The sequence below is a fragment of the Nicotiana tabacum genome, chromosome 23 (assembly GCF_000715075.1).
Source record: "Nicotiana tabacum cultivar K326 chromosome 23, ASM71507v2, whole genome shotgun sequence".
In the NCBI taxonomy this organism is placed as follows: domain Eukaryota; kingdom Viridiplantae; phylum Streptophyta; class Magnoliopsida; order Solanales; family Solanaceae; genus Nicotiana; species Nicotiana tabacum.
Genome location: NC_134102.1, coordinates 4026930 through 4052027, shown reverse-complemented (window position 1 = coordinate 4052027; position 25098 = coordinate 4026930). Strand labels below are relative to the sequence as shown.

The 25098-nt window shown below is 38.5% G+C and overlaps 1 pseudogene; it reads right to left on the bottom strand.

The window, feature by feature from the left end:
* Positions 1–15109: 15109 nt before the first annotated feature.
* On the bottom strand, positions 15110–15201 carry LOC142177882 (small nucleolar RNA snoR114; annotated as a pseudogene).
* Positions 15202–25098: the final 9897 nt, after the last annotated feature.

The window sequence follows — 25098 nt, the reverse complement described above, 5'->3', positions numbered from 1 at the left end:
CCAAGTAAAGTCAAATTTATTTTATTTATGACTGACTATTTTTCTAAATGGGTTGAAGCGCAGGTGTTCGAGAAAATAAGAGAGAAAGAAGTTATAGACTTTATTTGGGATCATATCATATGCCGATTCGGGATACCCGCCGAAATAGTGTGTGACAATGGAAAATAATTCGTTGGCAGCAAAGTAACAAGATTCCTCGAAGACCACAAAATAAGAAGGATACTATCGATGCCATACCACCCCAGTGGGAATGGACAGGCCGAATCAACGAACAAAACTGTCATTCAAAACTTAAAGAAGAGGTTGAACGACGCTAAAGGAAAATGGAGAGAAATCCTGCCCGAAGTCCTTTGGGCATATCGTACGACGTCAAAATCCAGTACGGGGACGACCCCATTCTCCTTAGTATATGGGTCCAAAGCATTGATACCAGTCAAAGTTGGTGAACTTAGTGCCAGATTTCGATTCGCGATGGAAGAATCAAATAACGAGGCTATGAATACTAGCCTCGAACTATCGGACGAAAGACGAGAAGCTGCTCTCGTCTAATTGGCCGCCCAAAAGTAGCGAATCGAAAGATATTATAATCGAAGAACCAAGCTCCGCCATTTCAATCCCGGGGACTTAGTGTTAAGAAAAGTTACCATCAATACCCGAAATCTGAACGAAGCAAAACTAGGATAGAATTGGGAAGGACCATATCAGGTGCTCGAGAACATCGGAAAGGGATCGTACATGCTCGCCATTATAAACGACAAACAGCTATCAAGCAGCTGGAATGTATCACATCTAAAACGGTACTACTACTAAGGTACGACTTTTCCATATTTGTTTATATTTCAAAACTGACCCCTGCAAAAGTCCGAATAAGGGCTAAAGATGGATCCTTCGCTTGAAAGCACGTGTTGCACTCTTTTTCCCTTAGACCGGTTTTATCCCAAATGGGGTTTTCGGCAAGGTTTTTAATGAGACAACCATTGATCGTGTTGCACTTACAACAATATCCGAGGCCTCTTTGCAATCGACCTCGAATACTGAGGGGGAATTAGGCCCTCAAACACATCGAGTTCAGATGTAAGAGAGTTATTTCACAATAATAGGGTTCCAATAGGAAAAAATGCAAGAGCCAAATGATCGAAACGATTGGCCCGAACCCAGGTGCGGAACATGAACACATGTGTAATAACGTGCGAAGAAAGTTCTCTTCTTTATCGGCATCTTATATCTAAGGAAAATTCCTCTATTTTGAGATTTATTATGCAAACAGAATCAAGTTAAATTCGACCAATTACGCCTACGGGCTACATTACATCAAGTTCGAATCATTCACTTGACTGCTAAGCCTACGGGATACTTCGACCATTATGCCTACGGGCTACATTGCATCGAGTTCAAATCATTCACTCGACTGCTAAGCCTACGGGCTACTTCGACCATTATGCCTACGGGCTACATTGCATCGAGATCGAATCATTCACTCGACTGATAAGCCTACGGGCTACTTTTTATTTCGAGTTCGAGCAAGCACTGACTCGACCACTAAGCCTACGGGCTACTTCGACCATTACGCCTACGAGCTGCATTGCATCGAGTTCAAATCATTCACTCGACGACTAAAGCCTACGGGCTACTTTTATTTTGAGTTCGAGCAATCATTCACTCGACCATCATGCCCACGGGCTACATTACCTCAAGTTCGAATCATTCACTCGATGACTAAAGCCTACGGGCTACTTTTATTTCGAGTTCGAGCAATCACTCTCTCGACCATCACGCCCACGGGCTACATTACCTCGAGTTCAAATCATTCACTCAACGACTAAAGCCTACGGTCTACTTTTATTTCGAGTTCGAGCAATCACTCTCTCGACCATCAAGCCCACGGGCTACATTACCTCAAGTTCGAATCATTCATTCGATGACTAAAGCCTACGGGCTACTTTTATTTCGAGTTCAAGCAATCACTCTCTCGACCATCACACCCACGGGCTTCATTACTTCGAGTTCGAATCATTCACTCGACGATTAAAGCCTACGGGCTACTTTCACTTCGAGTTCAAGCAAAGCACTCACTCAACTATTACGCCTACGGATTATATTTCTTCAAGATCGAATCACTAACTCAACTAGTAAGCCCAAGGGCTACGTCACTTCGAACAAATCAATAATAGAGACTACAAAGTCCAAATTTGATTGAATTGTTAAGATCCTTGTGAAAACATTTGTAAAGGCACGCATAAAGTGTGCACAAATCGGCCAAAGTTGTCTATATACAAAATTTCTACATAATTACAAACATAACTATGAAATAATCTTCCTGATCACCCTCAAATCCGCTCTTGCTACCGTCATTGTCATCATCATCGCCATCAGAAGCCAAGGCTTCAACTTCAGCTTCGAGCTCTTTAGCCTTTTTTATTTCTTCAGTAAGGTCGAAACCCCGAGCATGTATCTCCTCGAGGGTCTCCCTCCGAGACCTATATTTGGCAAGTTCGGCAATCCAATGTGCTCGGGTGTCGGCAATATCCGCCGCCTCCCGTGCCTCCATCTGAGCAGCCTTGGCATCAGCCCGATACATGGCAATGGACTTATCCGCCAAGATTTTCGACGACTCAACCTCGGCCTTGGACTCAGCAAGCTGGGCTTCAAGCTCCTCGATCCTCTTAGCTTGAGCCGAACTCATTTGCTTAACGTTTCGAAGCTGGACATCGGCCGATAATAAGTTGGTCAAAATGGTCTCTTTTTCCACACCTAGGCGATCGATAGTCTCCTTTCACCGATTATATTCGGCTTTGATTTAATCGACTTCTTCCCGAAGTGACCCGATCATTTCAACCTTTTGCTACAGCTGAGACAACGAAGGGTTAACTTCCATAGTCGAGTCAAACCCATACTTTAACAGAACGAGGCTCACCTGCTTGTCAAGTTCGGCCTCTTCTTCATGAGCCTTAGCCAAATCCGCTTGGAGGTCCTTTATAGCCTCGTCCTTTTAGCTGCAAAGAAGCCGCAAGGCGTCTCTCTCACCCGAGACCTTCTGAAGCTCGACCTCACATTGGCTAAGGTCGACCCGAAATCCACTAATGGCCTGCACAGTAGGGAAAGAACACGAGTCAAATTCGGAAAAGAACAAAGAAACCAAGTATAGTAAAATCATTACCCGAGTAATGAAACGTTGGGCCTATTCCAGTAAAAGAGAAGCGTCCCCGATATCGGAAGCATCACCAACTCCGGTAAAGCAATCCCAAAAGGGATCCCCTGCACTAGAGCCTCTGCCCATATCAGGGGTCTTCAATTCTCGAGCTTCCTTTAACGCCTCCTCAGAAAAGGTAGGAAGAGAAGGCGAATAACCCACTGTCATAGTCCCAAGTGAATCATTCGGGGTGTTCCGATCAAGACTCGGGATCCCGAAGTCAACCCTGACCGGTACAGCTGCCATCAGTTCAGGAGCTTCGGTGACCTCGATAGCTCTGGCAGATCGGGACACCAAGGACGAGGCACCTCTTTTTTCCTCTTCTTCTTCTTCTTCTTATTCTCTCAGTCATTGGACCGAGTCAATCGAAAGGGCAATTGCCTTCCTCCTCACCCTTCGAGTTTCGGGCTTGGGGCCCTCTGATCGAGAGGTAGCTTTGCGCTTCTTATCTTTCCCCGGTTTCGGGACCGGGGACTTGGTTCCTTCTTCACCGCTCGAAGGCCTCAAAATGGCATCCTTGGTTAAGCCTGCATAAAAGGAAATCGGTAACAAATGGAGCACAAAGAGCGCTTCAAAGGAAACTAGAAGTAAAACCTTACCATGATTCTTGGCTTCCCATCTGCCTTTAGCCAAATCACGCCAAGCGCGTTCAGCATAAGAGGAAGTCGAAGCTAACTTCCGAACCTAATCCTCGAGGTCGAGCACCGCTTGTGGCATCCAATGGGCAGCTGTATATCGGGAAGAAAAATCAACAAAAAAAAATATTCAGGAAAGGATACAAAAGGCAACGTCTTATGAGAACAACTTACGGTCGAAATTCCATTCCTCGGGGAACGACATCTTCTCTTCCGAAATAAAGTCACGGGTCCTCACCCGAATGTAACGCCCCATCCAACCCCGATCTTTGTCTTCGTCGATGCTCGACATCAAAGCCTTCGATGCCCGACGATGAAGTCTGATTAATCCTCGAAAGATTTGAGGCCAATACAAACGTATGAGGTGATTCAGGGAAAAATCCAGCCCCCCGACTTTGGTGGAGAAGAAGCGAAGTAGGATTACTATACGCTACAGAGAGGGATGAATCTGACCAAGGATGACCTGATATCTCTTGCAAAAATCGATGATCACCGGGTCGACCGGACCCAATGTGAAGGGATAAGTGTAAACACTTAAAAACCCCTCCACATGGGTGACGACACTCTCTTCGGGGGACGGAATTTGCAACACAACCTCGGAACCCCAGTTGCAGTCTTTTCTAACAACCTCGAGATGACCCTCCGTTATAGAGCACATATACATCGACACGTGCTCGCATCGACCCGGGACATATGAAGGATTCTCAACCTTAAAATTGATCTTTAGAGTACACGGGCCAGGAATGTAGTCATAGGTGGACGGCTCCACCGGTGCCTTGTCGCCGGACGGCCGTGAAGAAGAAGCTTTCTCCTTCTGAGGCACAGTTTTCGAAGTCTTGGCCATTGATGTGAGAGGAAGAAAGATAAAGGAAAGTGAAAAATTGACGACACCAAAACTCTGGTAGCAACAAGAAAGGAAGAAAAAATGAGAAAATTTGGGGGAGTGAACGCGTGAAAGAAGTAAATGATAGATGGAAGAGCTATTTATAGGCTCGCATCGTGACAGTTCAATATCACAGGTGGCCGACCGCCATCTGACAAGCATTAAATACCTTGAAAGGCAGAATCGATAGGACAACTATCACACACGTCATAATCGATCCCTGTGAAAACGTCGGCTTATGACCCGATCGAACCACCAAAAATCACATCGATTCTCACCGCATCCTTCGTGAGAAATGAGGGGACTATCTGTATACGGTCAAAATAGATTTCGGCCTTCCTACGTTTGATCGAGTTCGAGTGTTAAGAAGTCGGAATGAGATTTTGGGAGTGAGCTCCGAAGTCGGTACTAACGAGCCTCGAGCCCGAAGGTTGCTCGAGGATTCGGCTCGATAACCCTATCGAGCTCGTGACCGAATCGATCCGAAGGCACTGCTTCGAGCTCAGAAATGCGCAACACCCATCTCGAAGGTCGAACTCGAGCCAAGATCGAAGGGCCCGACCCAGTAATGAGTTCGAGCCAGTATCGATCTCACAGACAAGAGCCGTTGCGACCGCACCAAGAGAGAGAATCTTGGCGGGAATCAAGGAAGAGACAAGTCATCATGGGTCTTCCACTATATGTTTTATTTTATTATTTTTTGTAATGACCCTCTTCTATAAAAGGGGGAATCCTTGTAAGTTAAAGGGGAGAGACAAAAAAATCACTTCTTAGATTGAAAGATATCACTTTGTGTTTGTTTTACTTTATCTCATTCATTCTTATTGCCCATTATTTGTATTTTCATAGTCAAGAATATACGTATCTCTATTTCTCTACACGATTTATATCGAATTGTATCGCATATCCTTAGAACCATACACAAAATCTAACGTTATCCGATTTTTCCGGTAAACAAAGATCATTGGGTATAGTTTGTTGTTACTTATGCCCAGGGGCGAAGCTACAGCCAGCTATCTCGTCGAAAAATTACATTGTGTAAAATATTACTCCATCCGTTCCAGTTTATGTGAACCTGTTTGACTGGGTATAGAGTTTAAGAAAAAATGAAGACTTTTGGAATTCGTGGTCCTAAACAAGTCAAAAAGGGGTTCAGAGTATTTGTGTGGTTATAAAAGTTTCTCATTAAGAGTAGATTTGTAAGTTTAAGTTAAATTATTTTCAAATTTAGAAAGGGGTCATTCTTTTTTGAACGGATTAAAAAGGAAATAGGTTCACATAAACTGGAACAGAAGAAATAGGTTTTAGAAGTATATAACATATATTAAACACCCTTTATGGGAAATGTTTTTCACCTCTTTTCAAGTTTGAACACCTTTGGGAAATTCCTGATTTCGCCTCCGCTTATACCGTTACGAGTGTCTAGCACACGATCCAAGTTAAGCTAGGCAATCTGATTCCATTGTTACTTTTCATATGGACTATCAATAAAACAATACGCTCATTGTTTCTCTTTATTTTCTGTATTCCTTAGAGTTTTTCCTTTCAGTTATTTCAATTCCCTTTATTATTTGTGATGCTAGGGCCTATTTCTCACTTGTATAGATCATATATACCTTATACATTACAGTAAGTTTTCTTTTTTTAAAATTTTAGTTCATTAACTTATAATTTTTTATTTTACTTCTCATAATCATGTTGATTTTACAGAGTTAAGGTTTTATCTACCACTCTATGATCATGAATTTACTCACTAATTACTAATAATATATATACAGCAAGGATCTGTCTTTTATTCCAACTTCTTTAAAAACAAAAAACAAAAAAAAAAGAATTAGGGAAGTAACAAAAATGAAAAAGAAAAGCAATCTACTGAAACGAAAATATAATAGTAGAATGGAAGATATATAATAAAACACAGTGCATTATTAGATATAGTATTAACACAACACAGTGCATAACATAGCACCGAAGCAGAGTTGTACGTATACAAGATGACTATAATGGGAAAAACGATTCCTTAGTCTTCGACCAGTTGTTTCATTTGTATCAGTTGATAATTGATGAAATGTGTCCTGTCTCATCTGAATCACTAGGAAATACCCTATTTGTTTGTGTTGGCGAGCTTGTGATGGGGAAAATATGGAGATATGGTTCACCAGTATTAGCTGCTTTATTTGTATTTGGTAAGCTTGAAATTATAATTGGGTTATGGCGCGCCCCAAGCTTGTGAGCAGTTGCTTTATTTGTATTTGGTAAGCTTGTAACTGCATTATGTCGTGCCCCAAGTTTGCGAGGAGTTACTTCAAATTGTACCGGTTGTTGCACTTGTGATGAGGAAAAACGATTCTTTATGTTGCGAGTAGTTGTTTCATCTGTATCAGTTGATAATTGATGGATCAATGAACCGTGTCCAGGTTCATTCCATTCGCGAGAAAATTCAAAATTTATTTGACTTGGTGAGCTTGAAATGGTTAAAAGATGGAGCTCTGATTCACCAGAATTAGCTGCTTCATTTATATTTGGTAAGCTTGTAATTGCAACCGCGTTCTGATGTGTTCCAAGCTTGTGAGCAGTTGCTTCATTTACATATGGCAAGCTTGTAACTGCGTTATGGCGAGCCCCAAGTTTGCGAGGAGTTACTTCAAACTGTACCCGTTGCCACATTTGTTGAGGAAAAACGACTCGCTATTTGGTGAGTAATTGTTTCATCTGTATCTGTTGATAATTGATGAAACGTTTCCTCACCCTGTTTTTGAGGAATTATTACCTTTGTTTGAGCTGGCGAGCTTGAAATGGGAAAAAAATGGTGCCCTGATCCACGAAAATTATTACCTTCATTTGCATTTGGCAAGCTTGTAATCGCGTTATGGCGTGCCCCTAGTTTGCGAGGTGTTGCATTTTCATGGTTCCAAAAGAGTGGAAATATCATGAGAAGTGCAACTACATGAAATATGGTGATTTTGGCCATGGCTTAAATTAAACTTTGCTGTATATTTGAGAAATGACCAAATTTTAATATGGCAATATGCCTCAAGGAAGTGTTATATATAGGGAATTAATCTTGGTAACAACCTCCTTGTTATATGATTAAAACTTTGCCTGCCGCACATTCCTCAGCACATTTTCTGTGTCTCTTTTTTGGAAATAATTTTAAAGTGACAAATTTCTCAAATGTGTATAAATATATGATTCCCATTTCGGCAAATTAAGGTTTGTGCTTTCTATATTAAGTTACTTTCTCATCTTCGACTAAGTTTATGACTACATACATTCTATTTCCCTTGTCATTGTTTTGAACAATTTGATAGATTTGTTTTGTTTGCTTGTGTGCAGCCATAAACTTAGTTAAAGCGGTTCTTGGCTAAACCGCGCTAAATAAAAGCCGTGATATTTTTAAAGACGGATCTAAGATTTTTAGTACATGAGTGCACTACTAAAGAAAAAGAAGGAAAACATGCGTTAAGTGGGAATTGATCAATATTCCTCTCGGTAATAACTCAAACTTTAACCAAGTGTACCATTCAACATTCTTGAAACATAGCTGTCAACAGTTAATATTATACCAATTTTAAAAAATATGTACATAAAATATTTAAATTTTTGAAAAGACCATGGGTTCATGTGTCCCATAATTTCTCCTGTAAATTCGCCCACGGATACTTTCTTTCTTTTTTTTGTGTGGTTGTAGTGCCTAATATTATCTAGTCTATTATAACTACAATGTTTTTTAGATCAGGTGCTAAGATCAATTTTAAGTGTAACAGGAATCAAATGAAATGATAAGGAAGAAAAAAACGTTGAGATTCATATATTTAAAAGTAAGTGATATTATGAGTTCTACATATTTTTTCCAAATTTGAATGCTTGTGTGCATGTCTTGATCCAATGGTATAATAAACAATGTAATACTGAATTCAGAATATGCTTACATGAACTTTTCACTACTATATTTTCTTTCTTACTGCTTTGATTGTGTGCCGTGAGCCGAGGGTCTTTCGAAAATAACCTTTTTACAAACTTCGGCAAAAACTCCATATATATTTACAAATGTTTCAAAAAATAGTCAGATATTAGCATAGGCCCCTGTACAAATCTTTATGAGCAGTGATAAATGTATATTAAGTGTCATGATACCCCGCGACTGTCGAATCCTGGGTTCGCCTCTGCGTACATCCTACCCTCCCCGGACCCAACATGTAGGAATACATTGAATATGTTGTTGTTGATGCTGGAAAAAAAAAGGGACTTAATTCGTAGCTTCGGGCCGGGCTAGAGATCTTGCTGACTAGAGAGTACCCGATACACTGTTGTTGAGATAAATATCGCAAGTACTCATACATGTGAATTAGTTAAGGTGCACGCATATACAATATCTTTTTTTTAAAAAGGGAAGGGAAGTAACAAAACTGAAAAAGAAAAGCAATACTGAAATGAAAATATGGTATAGTAGAAGCTAAGATAGCAAAACACATTGTATTATTAGATAGTATTAACACAAGACAGTGCGAAAACATAGCACTGTAGCATAGTTGTACATAACATGGTCTCTCACGGAGCATCTATTTAGTACATTATATGGCTTCAGCAGCCATTAGTTATGAGAATTTCCTTCAAAGTACCGTATCGGTTTCGACACTTGTGATGAGGAAAAACGACCCTTTATTTTACGAGTGGTTGTTTCATCTGTATCAGTTGATAATTGATGAATTAACGAACCATGTCCAATCCCTGGTTCGCTAGGAATGACTATATTTGTTTGAGTTGGAGAGCTTGAAATGGGCAAAAAATGGAGCCCTGATTCACCAGTATTATTTGCTTCACTTGGATTTGGTGAGCTTGTAATTATAATTGGGTTCTGGTGTTTCCTAGCAGTTTCTTCATTTGCATTTGACAACCTTGTAACTGCATTATGGCGTGCCCCTAGTTTGCGAGGAGTTACTTCAAGTTGTACCGGTTTCCACATATTTGATGAGGAAGAACGACTCGCTATTTTGCGAGTTGTTGTGTCATCTGTATCAGTTGATAATTGATGAAACGTGTCTTCGCCCTGTTTTCGAGAAATAATTACATTTGTCTGAGTTGGCGAGCTTGAAATGGGCAAAAAATGGAGCACTGATTCACGAGAATCAACTGCTTCGTTTGTATTTGGTGAGCTTGTAATTATAATTGGGTTCTGGCGTTTCCCAAGCTTGCGAGCAATTGCTCCATTTGTATTTGGCAAGCTTGTAACTGCGTTATGGCGTACCCCTAGTTTGCGAGGAGTTACTTCAAACTGTAACGGGTGCCACATATTTGATGAAGAAAAACTACTCGCTATTTCGCGAGTAGTTGTTTCATCTGCATCAGTTGATAATTGATGAAATGTTTTCTCACCCTGTTTTCAAGGAATTATTACATTTGTTTGAGTTGGCGAGCTTGAAAAGAGTAAAAAATGAAGCATTGATTCACGAGCTGCTTCATTTGTATTTGGCAAGCTTGTAACGGCGTTATGGCGTACCCCTAGTTTGCGAGGAGCTGTTGCATTTCCATGGTTCCAAAAGAGTAGAAATATCATGAGAAGTGCATATAGAGGAAATAGGGTGATTTTTGCCATGGCTTAAATTAAACTTTGTTGTATATTTGAGAAATAACCAAATCTTGATATGGCAATATGCCTCAAGGAGGTGTTATATATATAGGGGATTTAATAAAACTTTGCCTGCCGCCCATTTCTCAGCACATATATTTCAGTGTCTCATCTTTGGAAATAATTTGAAAATGACAAGTTTTCTCAAATGTGTATTGATGTATAGATGCCCATTTCGGCAAATTAAAGTTCGTGTTTTTACCACCAAGGGTTATGATGAGATGGATAGCTAGAATTCCGACACCTTAACTAGAACTCTCTGGAATAGAAAAAAATCTTGATAGGGAGTGCTTCCCTCTTTATTGGGTCTTATACGGCGCAAATCTGAATTAGTTGAGGCTTCAATACGAGTATTGAACACAGGATGAAAAACCAAAACAAGAAGTTCTTGCTTTCTATATGCTATAACTTTCTCATCTTCGATTATGTTTATGACTGAATATACTCTGTTTTTCTTGTCAATGTTTCGAATATTTTGATAGATTTTTTTTGTTTGCTTGTGAACAGTTGGACGTTTATCGTTTTTGTGCAATTTTCTTTTTTTATTCCCTCTCATGGAATATTAGGCAAAATACCTACTATAACATTTCTAGGGATGACTTTTGAGAATTAATATAATGGTACTTGAGGAAAAAGAAATTCAAAAAATCAACTTCATTTCAACTCTTTAGAAATGCCGCTTCATTTACATTTACAAAATTTTAACTATACCTGCTTTAGTAAACATAATGAGAATTAAATCTCTTAAACATTCATTAGCAGACACTGAATGTAAAAATCCTTAACATGTAATTAAAACGTTATTACAGAACAAACCGATCAAAACATCCATCCAAAGATGCTCATGTTCCCACTATGAATCCGGAATTTAGTCGGGCTCCGATCCAAAAATGAGAAACCAAAAAAGAAGTGGTGAGATTGAAAGAAAAAGTGAGCCATAAACCCTTAATCATATGCCCGGGGTAGATATTTATAGCAAAAACGTTTTCTTATTAAATGATCTTTATATAATGCGAATTCAAATTAGTATAATAAAAAAATAATTGAGTGAAAAAGAGTCACATTGTAATATAGAATTAATAATCTTTGAATTGCTTATACGGTAGTTTGATTTTATTGGTATTCAAAATGTGATATATAATGCATTATCTAAGACATTTTTTTAATTTTATGAATAAAATTATGCGTACAATTTTAATGTTAATCTTTTTAAAATAACTAGTATTAGAACTCACGTAATTGTGAAAATAATATGAGATGAGAATAATTATATGAAATTAATTATCGAATAGCTTTAGGCAGAAACTCAAATTTCATAACCATGCATAAAGTTAGTTATACAAAAAAAAAGTGAAATATAACACGATTTAAAATTTCATAAAAAGATAACTCAGTATCGATAGTTCGATTAATTTTTGGTACTTTAAAGGGGAAAAAATTGCAAGTATATCTCAGTGACTTTCGTACTTCAAACTTCAAAGAATACGTATTTTTGATGTATTTTCTTTTTTTCCATAGATCGCCCAAGTACGTCTCAAAACTTTGGGGTCGTCCAAAATGCTTATTTGAATTAAAAAAATTGGTGATCAAGAATTAAAAAATTAACTACTTTGATTAATTCTGATTGTATCAATATTTTCATTTAGCGGAGATGAGGATATCGAGATGGATGTGTGGGCACACGAGATTAGATAGAATTAGGAATGAAGTTATTAGGGACAAGGTGAGAGTGGCCCCTGTGGAGGAAAAGATAAGAGAGGTGAGGCTGAGATGGTTCGGGCATCTTAAGAGGAGAAGCACAGATGCCCCAGTCAGGAAGTGTGAGAGGTCGGCCTTGGAGGGTAAGAGGAAAGGTAGAGGTAGGCCGAAGAAGCCTTAGGGAGAGGTGATCAGGCGGGACATGACGCAGGTTGAGTTTATCGAGGACATGACCCTTGATAGAAGGGTATGGAGGTCGAGAATTAGGGTAGAAGGTTAGTATGTAATTGAGCATTTCCCTTTGTCTTCCTTGGTTCAACATTAGTAGTGTTAGTCTGGTATCCCTTTTACCTTTAGGGGTCGTTTGGTATGAGGTATAAGTAGATATGGTGCTGGTATAAAATTTTAATACCACCTTAATACTTTGTTTGTTTAGCAAATCTGGTATAAGTTATCCCAGGATTAAAATTAGTACCGGGATAACTTATACCTTATAGGGGGTGGGGTAATTAGTGCCGGGATAACTTATACCTTTTTCTTAGAAATTTATGCAATTATCTTTTTTAATACAACATACCAAATAGTGGATAAAAAATAATACCACGATAACTAATCTTAGCATAACTAATCCTAACATAACTTATCCCAGCATAAGCCGTATTCAAATCAAACGACCCCTTAGTTTGCTATTTTCACATATCTTGTATTGTTAGTACTTGCCATCAATATCCCTTTACTTTGATATCACTTTATATCATGCACAGTTATTACTTGTGATCAATACTTCTTTCATCTTCTCCTTTGTTATCTTGAATTTAATTTTCTAAAGATTATGTGTTGTTATTACTTGCTATCAGTGCATCTTCCATCTTTTCTTTAGCCGAGGGTCTTCCGGAAATAGTCTCTCTGCCCTTCCAGAGTAGGGGTAAGGCTGCTTACATCCTACCCTCCCCATACCCCACTTGTGAGAATACACTGGGATATTGTTGTTGTTGTTGTATCATTTTTTTCATTTACCTCTCTCATCAATTATTTTTTATTCAACTAGAAAAATATATGATGCTTTACTAGTAATTAGAAAAATGTAATAATAAAGAGCAAAGAGATCTAAATGAAAGAAAAAACAAGAAGTCATACTCTCTTAGTCAAAGAAGAAATGAAGGCCGACAAAGCATTCCTTAGTGAGTTAAATTAGAGAATTATATAGTAATTTAAGTAATTTGATAATTCAGAAGACAAAAATAATATTAAATACCATGTAACATATAGATATATGAGAGCAATTGAAGTTCTTGGGGAGTCATATCTTTGTGTGTTGATAAGACCGACGAGCTAGTAGTCATGCAGTCGAAGATTGGCTCTAGCCGATAGTAATATTTATGCATATTGTATATTATATAGTTCCGATTCGGTATTTTCTAAATTTCTTATATTTAAAATATAACCTATTATATCGGTACGGTTGTAAGTTTATGTCAAAACATATCGTTTCTATTTTTAAAATTCTAAAATATCAGTTTGGTCCAATCGGTATTATGGATTCTTTTGACACCCCTAGAAAGAGCATTATATGACGATTATGTTGATTTGGAATGCAATGTCGGCAAGTACATAATTTGAGAGTCTATGATACTTAATGAGTCTGTAAATTCACTTTTTGCATATTTTTTTATAGATACAGAGGGCAAAGTAAAGCCCACTGATAGATCTGAAGTTTTATAGTGTAGTAAAGCATCTTTTATAGAACAAAAATTCCTACACAAAATGGTTTAAACGTTTTATTCTCTTAATTATACAATTCAAACACTTGGAACTGATAGTTTATAGACTATTCATCTATGTACCATCAGCTCTATTTTTCACATTACATAGGGAAATACATAAAGGAAAAAACAAATACAAAGTAGACTATGGTTTGAGTTTAACACTATTCATCAACAATGTAAAGAAAATTTTACATTATCAGATCACCTGAAAAATATCTGTAAGTAAACACCCTCCATACAACAGGTAACTAAGGGTGATGTGATAGTGTAAAAAAATTTACGTTGTCGACGTATATAAGTTAACTCTATCTTTATTAGAGAGCCAATTTAAGAAGTAGGACATGGACATATGTAACAGCAAGGAGTACATGAGCAAATCTCCATTTTTCTACGTTTAAGCTCAGTAAAAAAGCCCTTTGAAACTGGAGTAAAATAGTTGTCTATAGTTGCAAGACCATCACTTAAATAATTACCATCAGAAGAAGAATTGCAAAGAATGAAAAGAAAGGAAAAAACTATGAAAATTGCAAATATGGACATTGTGTTCTTCTTTGCCATGGTTTAAAATTGTAAGTGTCTATATTGATGAATAATCTTATCATTCATGCAAGTGTTTATATAGCTATGATAAGGTCCAAATTTTGTCATTTCCAAGAGATATATCTTAGTAATTAGCAGTATAGTATAACAATAAAACTTGAATACAAAGTGGATTTGTCCTACGAGATTTCAAGAGAATCTTTCTGGCTGCAGAATAAATTATATATTAAATGAGAAAACACCTACAGGTATGACCTAGTGGTCAATAAAGTGGGTTGAGAATCATGCGATTTCAAGTTCAAAATCCATCGGAGGTAAAAACAAGGTGATTTCTCAATACTTGTACTTGTGGGTTGCGGTAGATACCCCTTGAAATTAATCGAGGTGCTCACAAGATAACCCGAACACCACGATTATTAAAAAAATAATAAAAGAGGGCTGGATCTTTTAGTCGCCCCTGCATGATGTAGATAAAACCTTTTTCAAACATAGGTTTTCACAGTCCATATTTTATTTATGGATTTAACTTATACACATTGATAGTATAGCAATCTATTCACGCATTGTCTATGTTACCAAATTACAATTTATATAGATAATTAAATATTCTTATGGGTCATCTTAACGGTATAGTGCATAAAAACTATAAACCGTAAGAATATATGTTTTATCCATTTTCACAATTGCTTAATACCTCAAGCTTTTAACTAAAATAGAACTTACTAAACTGATTTCTTTATATATAATAAAAAGATTAGAAAAAGAGTTAAGCTCAGATGCGCAACTCATCTTCCTACAAATTCAGTAGAGTGCGGAGACCCTTAATCACCGCTTTGAGCGCAAATAATTCATCACAGCTAACCCCACAAATGCACCGGCCGGGAATCGAACCCGGCTCTATTCCGTGGCAAGATACTATTCTACCACTAGACTACTGGTGCTTCTTGTAGTTGAATCTCTCATTGTAATATAGCAACCCCGTTTGTTTAATTGAATATATATTTTTTTGATTAGTTGTTTTCTCCGTGGGAGATTTGACGAAAAATCGAACCATATTAGATTTATTGTACACAGACATCTTTTTGGCTACAAATTGTTTTCGTGGCCGGAACCTATGATGTTCTATTCATACGATGTCAACTCTTGCCGCATTGCATAAAAGGCTCAACGAGACCAAAAAAATGATTGAATAAATTTCTACCCTCCTTAAGCGTTTCAACAACGGCTATAAAGAAAATACGCAGAAAAAATGAAGATGCTATGTCAAATATTAATGTTTTGCTACAAATTATTTTTATGCGCGGGACCCATGATCTTCAGCTCACGCGACGTCAACTCTTATCATTGCATAAATACTCAACGAGACAAAAACAAATAAAATAAAATATTACTCTACTTAAGCATTTCAAAAAAATGCTATAAAAAATAGAAAATTTTACCTCCTATTGCAAAGCTTTACACCCTATTTATTATAAATAAAAACCCTTTTAAAATAATATTTTCTATAGCTATCTTTTAGTTTTTATAGCAAAATATGTATTTATGGTCACTTCCTTGTTGATACCCAATTTTTCCCTCATATTTTCCAAATATATATATATATATATATATACTTTATATATACCTTCAAAATAGCGCATATGTATCATCATTTGATTTACAAGCATACACAAGTATTTTTTATAATTTTTCATAATTTTTAAAGACTTTAAAATCAATTTATTTCTGTATTTTTATTATATAAATATCCAATGATTACCCTACAAATTATTTTTATGATTATTTAATCATCTAAACTTATCATTTATACTAATATGAGGTTTTAAATATTTTCAGTGCATTTATCATAATTACATTTGTATTTTTAGGGCCAAATTGCACATTTTGCAATAATATCCCATATGCATATAAAATTACATTATTCATAAAGAAAATGACTTTTTATATTTTTATAATATTAAATAATTATTTTTAATCATTTTCATGCATAAATGATTTTTTTTATTATTTATTATGTTTTTATAAATTATTTATTTGTTAAAATTGGGTATTTAAAATTTAGCCCTAAATTCCTTCTAATTTCGGACCTAAACTACCCGATCCCAGCCCAATTACCCTTGGCCCAAGACCAATTAACCCAGCCTCATACCCGGTCGCGACCCGTTTAACCAACCCCACCCAGAACCCCGACTAATCTTGGCCGTTGATCTCCGAGATCAACGGCCCACATTACACCCTCCCTTTTAATTATACCCAAACCCCTAACCCTAAATCATTCCTCACTGTCCGCCTCCCTTGAATCCTCTCATCTCTCATCTCTCAAACCCTAGCAGTCTTCCCCAAATTTCTCTCATAATCCCCACCGGACATGGGATTATACGGTTACTTCTTGCCATATTCGACTCCCCCTTGGTACTGGACCCTTTCTCTATACTGCTTGCCTAAACATGGCAAGCGGATCTCATCAATTTCGAACCAAAGCTGGTTCAGTTCCTTGACCTTTTCTGTCTATGTTCATTCTTGTTCTTTTATGGTATGAATCTCTATGTATTTCTGTGATTCCTACTCACCCTAAAATTAGGGTTTCAGATTCTTTTAAATCGAACCAAATCTGGTTCGATTCTTTGATTTTAAAAGGTATTTCTGTCTATGTTCATCCTATTCTATGCAGCATGTGATTTTTACCTTTTATTTATTTTAGATTTCTGTCGATTTGTGTACTTTACCTAAAATTAGGGTTTGAGATTTGTTCTCTTTTCCTTACTGATTTGATTGCATGTGATGATTCTTTCCTTTCTCGTGTTTGATTGATGATTTTTCTTGTTTGGATGTTAATTTCTACTACTATATAAACCCATCCCCATTCCCCTTTGAGACAGACGGGAATCGTTAAGGTTTACTAAAAAAAACTGAAGTTATCGCTCTTTGTTTTCTAAATACTCTTGTTCTATATTCTGGTTCCTGGCCGGCTGAAAGCCAAGGTCAGAAATTCTGGGTTCTTGCTACTGTGGACTTTGTTCTTTCTTATTTTTCGCTTAACTGGTGAGTTGCTGAACTTTTGTCACTTCATTCCTACTTACCTATCATTAGCATGTGTTTTCACTTCTGAAGATTGTTGTTCAATATGTTTCTGGGTTGTTCTCGTATGCAATTCTGACTGTCTTACTTCAATTCTAGGCCTTTCTAATCTAAAATGTCATTACGCTTGTAGTTTGAGACATGTTTAGACCTGCTTTAAGTTGATTAATTTCTTCTTCTTTTTTAAAGTCTGCCTAGCCTTTGTGTTACTAATAACCATCTCTTTACTGTTTAAATTTGCTATTTGAATATGCTCCCATTAGTTGACTAAGTATGAGTATATAAGTATATAGCACAAGTCTGTTTCTGAATTTGTTGTGATGACATGTAGCCTATTTTGATCCTGTTTTCACCATGTCTTGACTTCCCCAGTAATTTCCATATTCCTGTTAAGTTCTGATTGATATGATTCCTCCTTGTGATACTAGCATTCTGCATTTAGCATAATCTGAACTTTTCACCATAAGTCTGTGCACATCAATCCTGCAAACCTGTCTTGGTAACATATGTATTATGTGTTGAATTTGTTCTTTTGAAACTTTGCTAAAGTCTGTTCTTAAAACCCAAGCATGTTCTATTACCTGTTTTTATGTGCTCAACTTGAATCTGTTTGTATCTCTTAGTGTTGTCTCCTAACCTTAGTCTATTCCTTTACTACTTGGTCTTTTTGAGTTCTTATTCTTAGCCGGTTGAAAGCCAAGGCTACTTAGGTTCTGTCCTTTGACCCACCCTAGTGTGAGCACTGCTCAGGGTCCAATTGAGACCCTTGTGAACTCTGACACACTAGGATTTGGTCCCTAATCCCTCCTCTGAACTATTCTTGTTAACCACCCTAGTGTGAGCACTGCCCTGGGATCTTGAAGCCCTTGGGAACTCTGACACACTAGGGCCTTGGTTCTATATGCTCAACTATGTTTTGTGCCCACCGGGTGAATCACTCAATTCCTGGCTGCCTTATGTCTATGAAGATGTAATTTTGGGCTGTTATGAATTATGAGAATGAAGGCCAGGCCTGTCCAGGTGTATTTTGGGCCTGTTGTAGGCTCCCTATAGTTATTCTTCTCTGTAATTCATGTTATTCATTTTGGGTCTGTAATAATTATTGTAATAACATTGTTGGTATTAGTGAAATTGGGAAAGGGATTTTTATCTTATATTTGCAATAAATGGGGTAGAAATCATGCTTATAGGTTCAATAATGTGTGTTTAGTCATCGTGTGTTAGAAATCATGCCTATAGATATCCTATTATGTTCAGTCATTATATGTTAACAATCCTGTCTATGGTTTCAATACTTGATTCAATGGTGTTCTATTTCTGTTTATTAGAAACCATGCCTATATGGAATTGTATGATTCAATATGCTTTAAAATCGGGTTAATTGTAGAAAGCATGCTTATAGGTCTGAATCAGTTTAATTATCATCTTGCTTGTTATTCAGGAGTTCTCGACACCTTGTCATTATTATCTCTAGAAATCATGCCTATAGGACATCACTACTCGCTCTTCAAACGTTGTTATCCACGCAATTATTAGGAAGCATAAGTAATCTTGAGCATTTCCAATAAGTTTTATTGTCCCTACTGAGTAAATCACCTAGAGATCATGTCTATAGGTTTAATAACTTATAACCTGTAGTCTCAATAATCAGCGTGTAATACCAAATACTCCTAAACTGTATAGTCACTTAGAAATCATGTCTATAGGTTTCATAACCCCCTTCATAATCTGCAAATCAGTTAACTTGGGACAGCAGCACCACATATACGATATTGAATTCAGCATCACCTAGAATCCATGCATATAGGACTCTAAGCCTTAAATTCTGAAACTATGTATTGCTTAAACTGCCCGCGTGCATTTATTTGTTTGTGTGTGGAAGCTAACTTGAGCCCTTAATTGCCTTCACATGAAGTCCAACTTGTTTTGATATGTCGCCTAGTTTTATCATTTTTGAGCAACCTAAGTTAAGTTTAGAACCACCTGAAATAAAGGTCCAAATGCCTCCTGGACCATAGGCGTGGGACGGGTAGTGCATGCATAGAGTACGACTTAGAATTGACTAGTGCGCTTTAGGTAAACAACTTAAAGATAGTAATCGGGTAGCAGGAGATGATAGTTTGTGCCCGCCTGAATAATATGAGTAACACCCCATCTTGAGGGAGTTACGAAGTAGTTGCACGGGGTGATCCTTTAGGCTAAAAAACTTAGGACCCCACCACCACCACCACCCACCCTTTGTTTAAAGTCAATCATTTTATTTGTCCAAATTGCTTCCCTTCTCTTAGACTAATTCATATAATTCGAGTTCGGCCAGGACCCACCGTTGTGGACCTCGAGGAGTGCCTAACACCTTCTCCTCAAGGTAATTTGAGCCCTTACCCGATCTTTAGTGACGCGAACTGGCTAATTCGGAGTTATTTGCAAAATAGGTGCCCTAACGCACCTTAATCTGTTAGGTGGAGACTCTCTCTTTTAACACCCTTCCTTTTAAAAGGAGTTGTCACGACGTCGAAGCCCACTTTCGCAAGAAAAGAAGGGGCGCGACAGCATGGCGACTCTGCTAGGGATATATTTAGGCTCTTACCATTGCAAACTTGGTCTATATGAATTAGTCTCTCTCGATAAGCGTGTCTTTATTATTTTTCTGCTACTTGAACATCCCACTCACATTCTCCCTTTTATTGCTACATGCACACCCCCTTCCCTATTTCCCCTTTTATATGAATTTACATGCAACTCTTCGGTTAATCTAGTTACAATATGCATTCCACTGGCTTCAACTTTTTAAATTTTGTTATATCATGACTTTCCCAATCCTTACCCATTTATTGCTTTATTACAATTTTTTATATACGAACTAACTTCTTCCCTATTTTTCTTTCTTTTCTGTCTTTACATTTATTAAATACTGCATTTATCGGTTTTATCACGCAAAATACTTGACAACGTGTTATTTTATCTTTGCATAAAGCATGCTCTATATCATATTCCACTCGTGCGCAATTATACCATAGCGGCACTTGATGAGTGTCCGCGCTCTTCCAATATGCTCTTTCTATATTACCCTTTTTAAAATTGGAAAGGCTTATGTGCGGTAAAACTTGTCGATCATCGATGTAATCGACGGTTCCGTGTATTTCCCTCTCAAGTTGTCCACTTGAGGGTACCGGTCTAGACTCTCGTAGAAACCCCCACTCTAATATTAATTGTCCATGCATCATGTCTAAACCTAGTATGGGTTAGAACGTTGTCTGTGTAATAACTCTCTAAGGCAAGCCTTGTCCAAAGCCCACCGGATTTCCTTAAATTCCAATGGATACAATCATGATATGTGGATTATTTGGAGAAAACGTGCCGATATGCTAATCATTAATGTGTAAATAGTCAAATCCGGAGGGGAAAAGGGCTAACTTTATTTGTTTTGCAGAAATGAGGCACGAAGTCCCCAGGTTCGGCATGGTTTGAAGTATCCCACCTTTATTGCTAGATTGGTGGGAAAATCTCTCGCCAAGCGACAAAAACCATGTGAAAAGAGTTCTTGGAAATTTACCTTCTTTGTTGGACATTCAATCAAACAATGTACTGATCGAGACTGCTACTATGTTCTGGGATGAGAAGAGGGTCGTCTTCCGTTTTGGTGATATAGAAATGACTCCCCTTCTAGAGGAAATAGGAGGCTTTGCTGGGCTTCCCTGGGACAGCCCTGGTCTGTTGGTACCGGAAAATTGCACTTCTCGAGGTTTTCTGAAAATGATGGGCTTCAGGAAAAATGATGAGTTAGTCTGTCTGAAGAAATCTTACATACCATTCGACTTCCTTTACGAGCGTTATGGACACAGCAAGTCCTACCATCTTTATCATGATGAATTTGCTATCACCTTTTTGGGTTAGACTCATCGCCGAGTTTTTGTGTTCATTTTCTATTTTCTGGGGATGCTGGTATTCCCAATACAAGGAGAAAGGATTCACACTCGCTTAGATATGGTTACTAAGACCCTAATGAAAGGAATTGAGGGACAAACTTACACCATTGTCCCAATGATCGTAGCGGAGATATACCGAGCCTTGGACCATTGCAAGAAAGGATATAGGCATTTTGAGGGTTGCAATCTGTTACTACAAATATGGCTGTTGGAATATCTTCAAAGGGGACAATACCATCAAGAATTTCCGCGGCAACCATGGAATAACCACATAACTTTTCACCATCCGAAAAGAATGACTTTTATCTCGGATAGGTTTGCACAACCAGGAAACGTTGTGGGCTGGGTACACTTCTTTAGAAATTTGACTGACGACAAGGTCCATTGGATGTTCGAATGGTTCCCTACTAGCGAATTCATCATCAGGTCAAGAGATGTTCCTCATCTAGTGCTAATCGGATTAAGGGGTATCTATCCTTATGCTCCTATTAGAGTCATGAGGCAAGCTGGGAGAAAATAGGTCATACCACGAGTCTCCAAGATGGTTCATTACAAAGCAGATTTCCAAGGGAATGTCATTCCATTCAAGTTCAAGGCACAACACATGTGGCATCAAAAATTATTGTGGAGAAAGATACCATCGAGACAGACAGGTATCATGTCGGCCATGTGTACTTCTACCCATCATGGTTGGTCGATGACATAGAAGGAGAGGTCAAGGCAGGGGTTGATTTGAGGAATAGGGTCATAGACGACGCTGCTGAAGCATAAGTCAAATACAGGAGGTTGCGCAAAAGGGTCTTTGAATCTGAGTCTAGGCATTTGGAACAGCATAAAATGGACATGGAAGCAATCAATGAATGGAGGGGAATCACTACTAAATCAACAGAAAGGTTGGAGTGTTTGGAGCAGGGTTTGATGGAACTTGAGGAAAAGATGAGGAAAAGGGTCTCGTATTGTCAGAACACAGAGGAAAATGAAGGAGGACATCTAGCAAGGGCGTATCTGCTATTGGACATGCGCGACCTGGGGAATCTGATTGACGTGGCTAAGAATGCCAAGCTTGGGAAAGGTCCCTCTAGGACCAAGTAGATTAGGGGTGATGTTTTCTAGATTCGTTTTAGAATTTGATTGTAATAAGGAAAATGCCACTAGTGACTCTTTATAATTATTGTCATTTTAGTAGATATTTGGTCTATTTATCATATTAATGAAATGATGCAGTTATCGGTATTGAGTTTTCTCCAAAGTTATATGTCGCTAGGCCTACCTCGGGCACGATGAGGTCCCCAAATTAGGACACGAATTATTGCATGACTTTGTGAAACATGTTTTAATATCGCAAACACTCTTTTAATATTCCTTACTAACTTGGTTACCTTTTGCTTTTTCTTTCTTTTGATTATTCCCATCCCCTAAGGTTGGTTTGTGCATACTGGCATCATCGGTATATCATACCAGATCTAGAGGTCCTCCACCACCTCCTCCTCCAAGTGATCCTAAGAACAAAGGAAAGGTTAAGATGGATGATCTGAGCAGTATCAGGAAAGACAACGCTACACATGCAGAGAATGTTGAGACTTCGGATGGTCGGAGTACTCCGGCATAGAACGACTTGGTTTTGCGATTAGAGCAAAAGATACTGGAGTTACAAGGGGAACTTGAGCAGGTCCGTAACTTGGCAAACCTTTCCCTTACCCTGAATGTTCCCGACATCAACTAACAAAATGCCCAAAACTAAACACCTCCTCAAAACACACAAAACCAGCACCCGCAAAATCCTCCTGCACCTCATCAATACGTCACGCCTCCCCAAAATCCTAATCCTCCACAGCATCATCATCATCATCCGACCCAGTACCCACAACCTACTCCTCACCCGCAAAACTCAACCAATGACCACCATTATGCCCAGATTCCCAGAGTCCACCAAAGCAATCCCATATATGTGGAAGCCTTACCACACACCCCACAACAGACCCTATACATACCCGAATCCACCGAGAAGGACCTGTTCATCAAGAATATGGCAGATGAACTAAAGAAACTTACCGGCAGGGTTCAAAATGTCGAAGGGGGAAAAGGCGTTGAGGTTTTAAATTATAAAGATTTGTGTATTCAGTCAGACGTAGAACTGCCAGATGGTTATAAACCTCCCAAGTTCTAAATGTTCGACGGAACAGGTGATCCGAAAGTGCACTTGAGAACATATTGTGACAAGCTTGTAGGAGTGGGAAGGGATGAAGGAATCCGTATGAAGTTGTTCATGAGAAGCCTCACTGGAGATGCCCTGTCTTGGTACATCAGTCAGAACCCAAACAAATGGGTTAATTAGGTAAGCATGGCATCAGATTTCATGGATCGGTTCAGGTTTAACACAGAAAATGCACCAGACGTTTTCTACATTCAAAATCTCAAGAAGAAGCCAACAGAAACTTTCTGCGAGTATGCCACTCGGTGGAGGTCTTAAGCTGCAAAAGTAAGGCCAGCGCTGGAAGAAGAACAGATGAATAAGTTCTTTGTCAGAGCTCAGGATCCGCAATACTACGAAAGATTGATGGTTATTGAGAACCATAAATTTTCTGATATCATCAAGCTGGGAGAGAGAATAGAAGAAGGGATCAAAAGTGGAATGGTGACAAATTTTGAAGCACTCCAAGCCACAAATAAGGCCATGCATTCAGGAGGTATCTCCAGGAAGAAAGAAGTAGGTGCAGTTATGGTAGCCCAAGGTCCGAAGTCTCCTCTCACATACCAAACACCTCCACCCACATATCTGCTTTCACCTCCCAGATACCAACAACCCGCCACCACTTACCATACCTATAACACCCAACCCGCATACTACCACTCAACACCAGCCCGCCAAACCTACCAAAAACCTAGACCAAATTTCGACCGCAAACAACCCAGATAATACACCCCAATTGTTGAACCTATAAACTAACTGTACGAGAGACTAAAGGTTGTCGGTTAAATCACTCCCATTCCCGCTGTCGCCATGAAAAATTTCTCTTAGTGGGTCAATCCAAATAAGACATGTGCCTATCACTCACGTATGAAAGGTCATACTATTGATGAGTGTCGTACTTTGAAGGATAAGATTCAGACATTAATTGACACCAAAGTCATACCGGCAAAGGAGGTTGCACCCAATGTCCGTAACAATCCTCTCCCGGATCACAGGGGCGGAGGGGTAAACATAATAGAGACCGATGAAGAATGGGACTTAGAGGGGTCAATTGGACTCATTCGAGAAGGGGATAATCCTGAGACATCTCCAGTCACTCTCATACCTATCATGGTACAAACTCAGGCACCAATTGAAGTTGAGGTAGCTGCACCAACTCCGTTTGAGGTTGAAGTAACAACACCCTTCACCGTGATGGTAGCACCTACACCGTCTTATAAGTCTAATGCTATACCATGGGATTATGTTGCAGAAGCAAGAAGGAAAGGAAAGGGGAAAATGGAAGAAACTGGTGCGGCACAAGGTATGACCAGAACTGGTAGGGTTTACACACCCGAGCATTTGGGGGGAACAAGTAAAGAAGCCGCTTCTAGGCAGCCCATCATTGAAACCGGCCTGGATGATCTTTGGAGAAAGGTGCAAGCAAGGGAGTATTCTGTGGTTGATCATTTGAACAAAACCCCTGCTCAGATATCCATTTTATCACTACTACAAATTTTTGAGGCACACAGGAACGCGTTGATGAAAGTGTTGAATAAGGCTTATGTACCCAACAACATTAC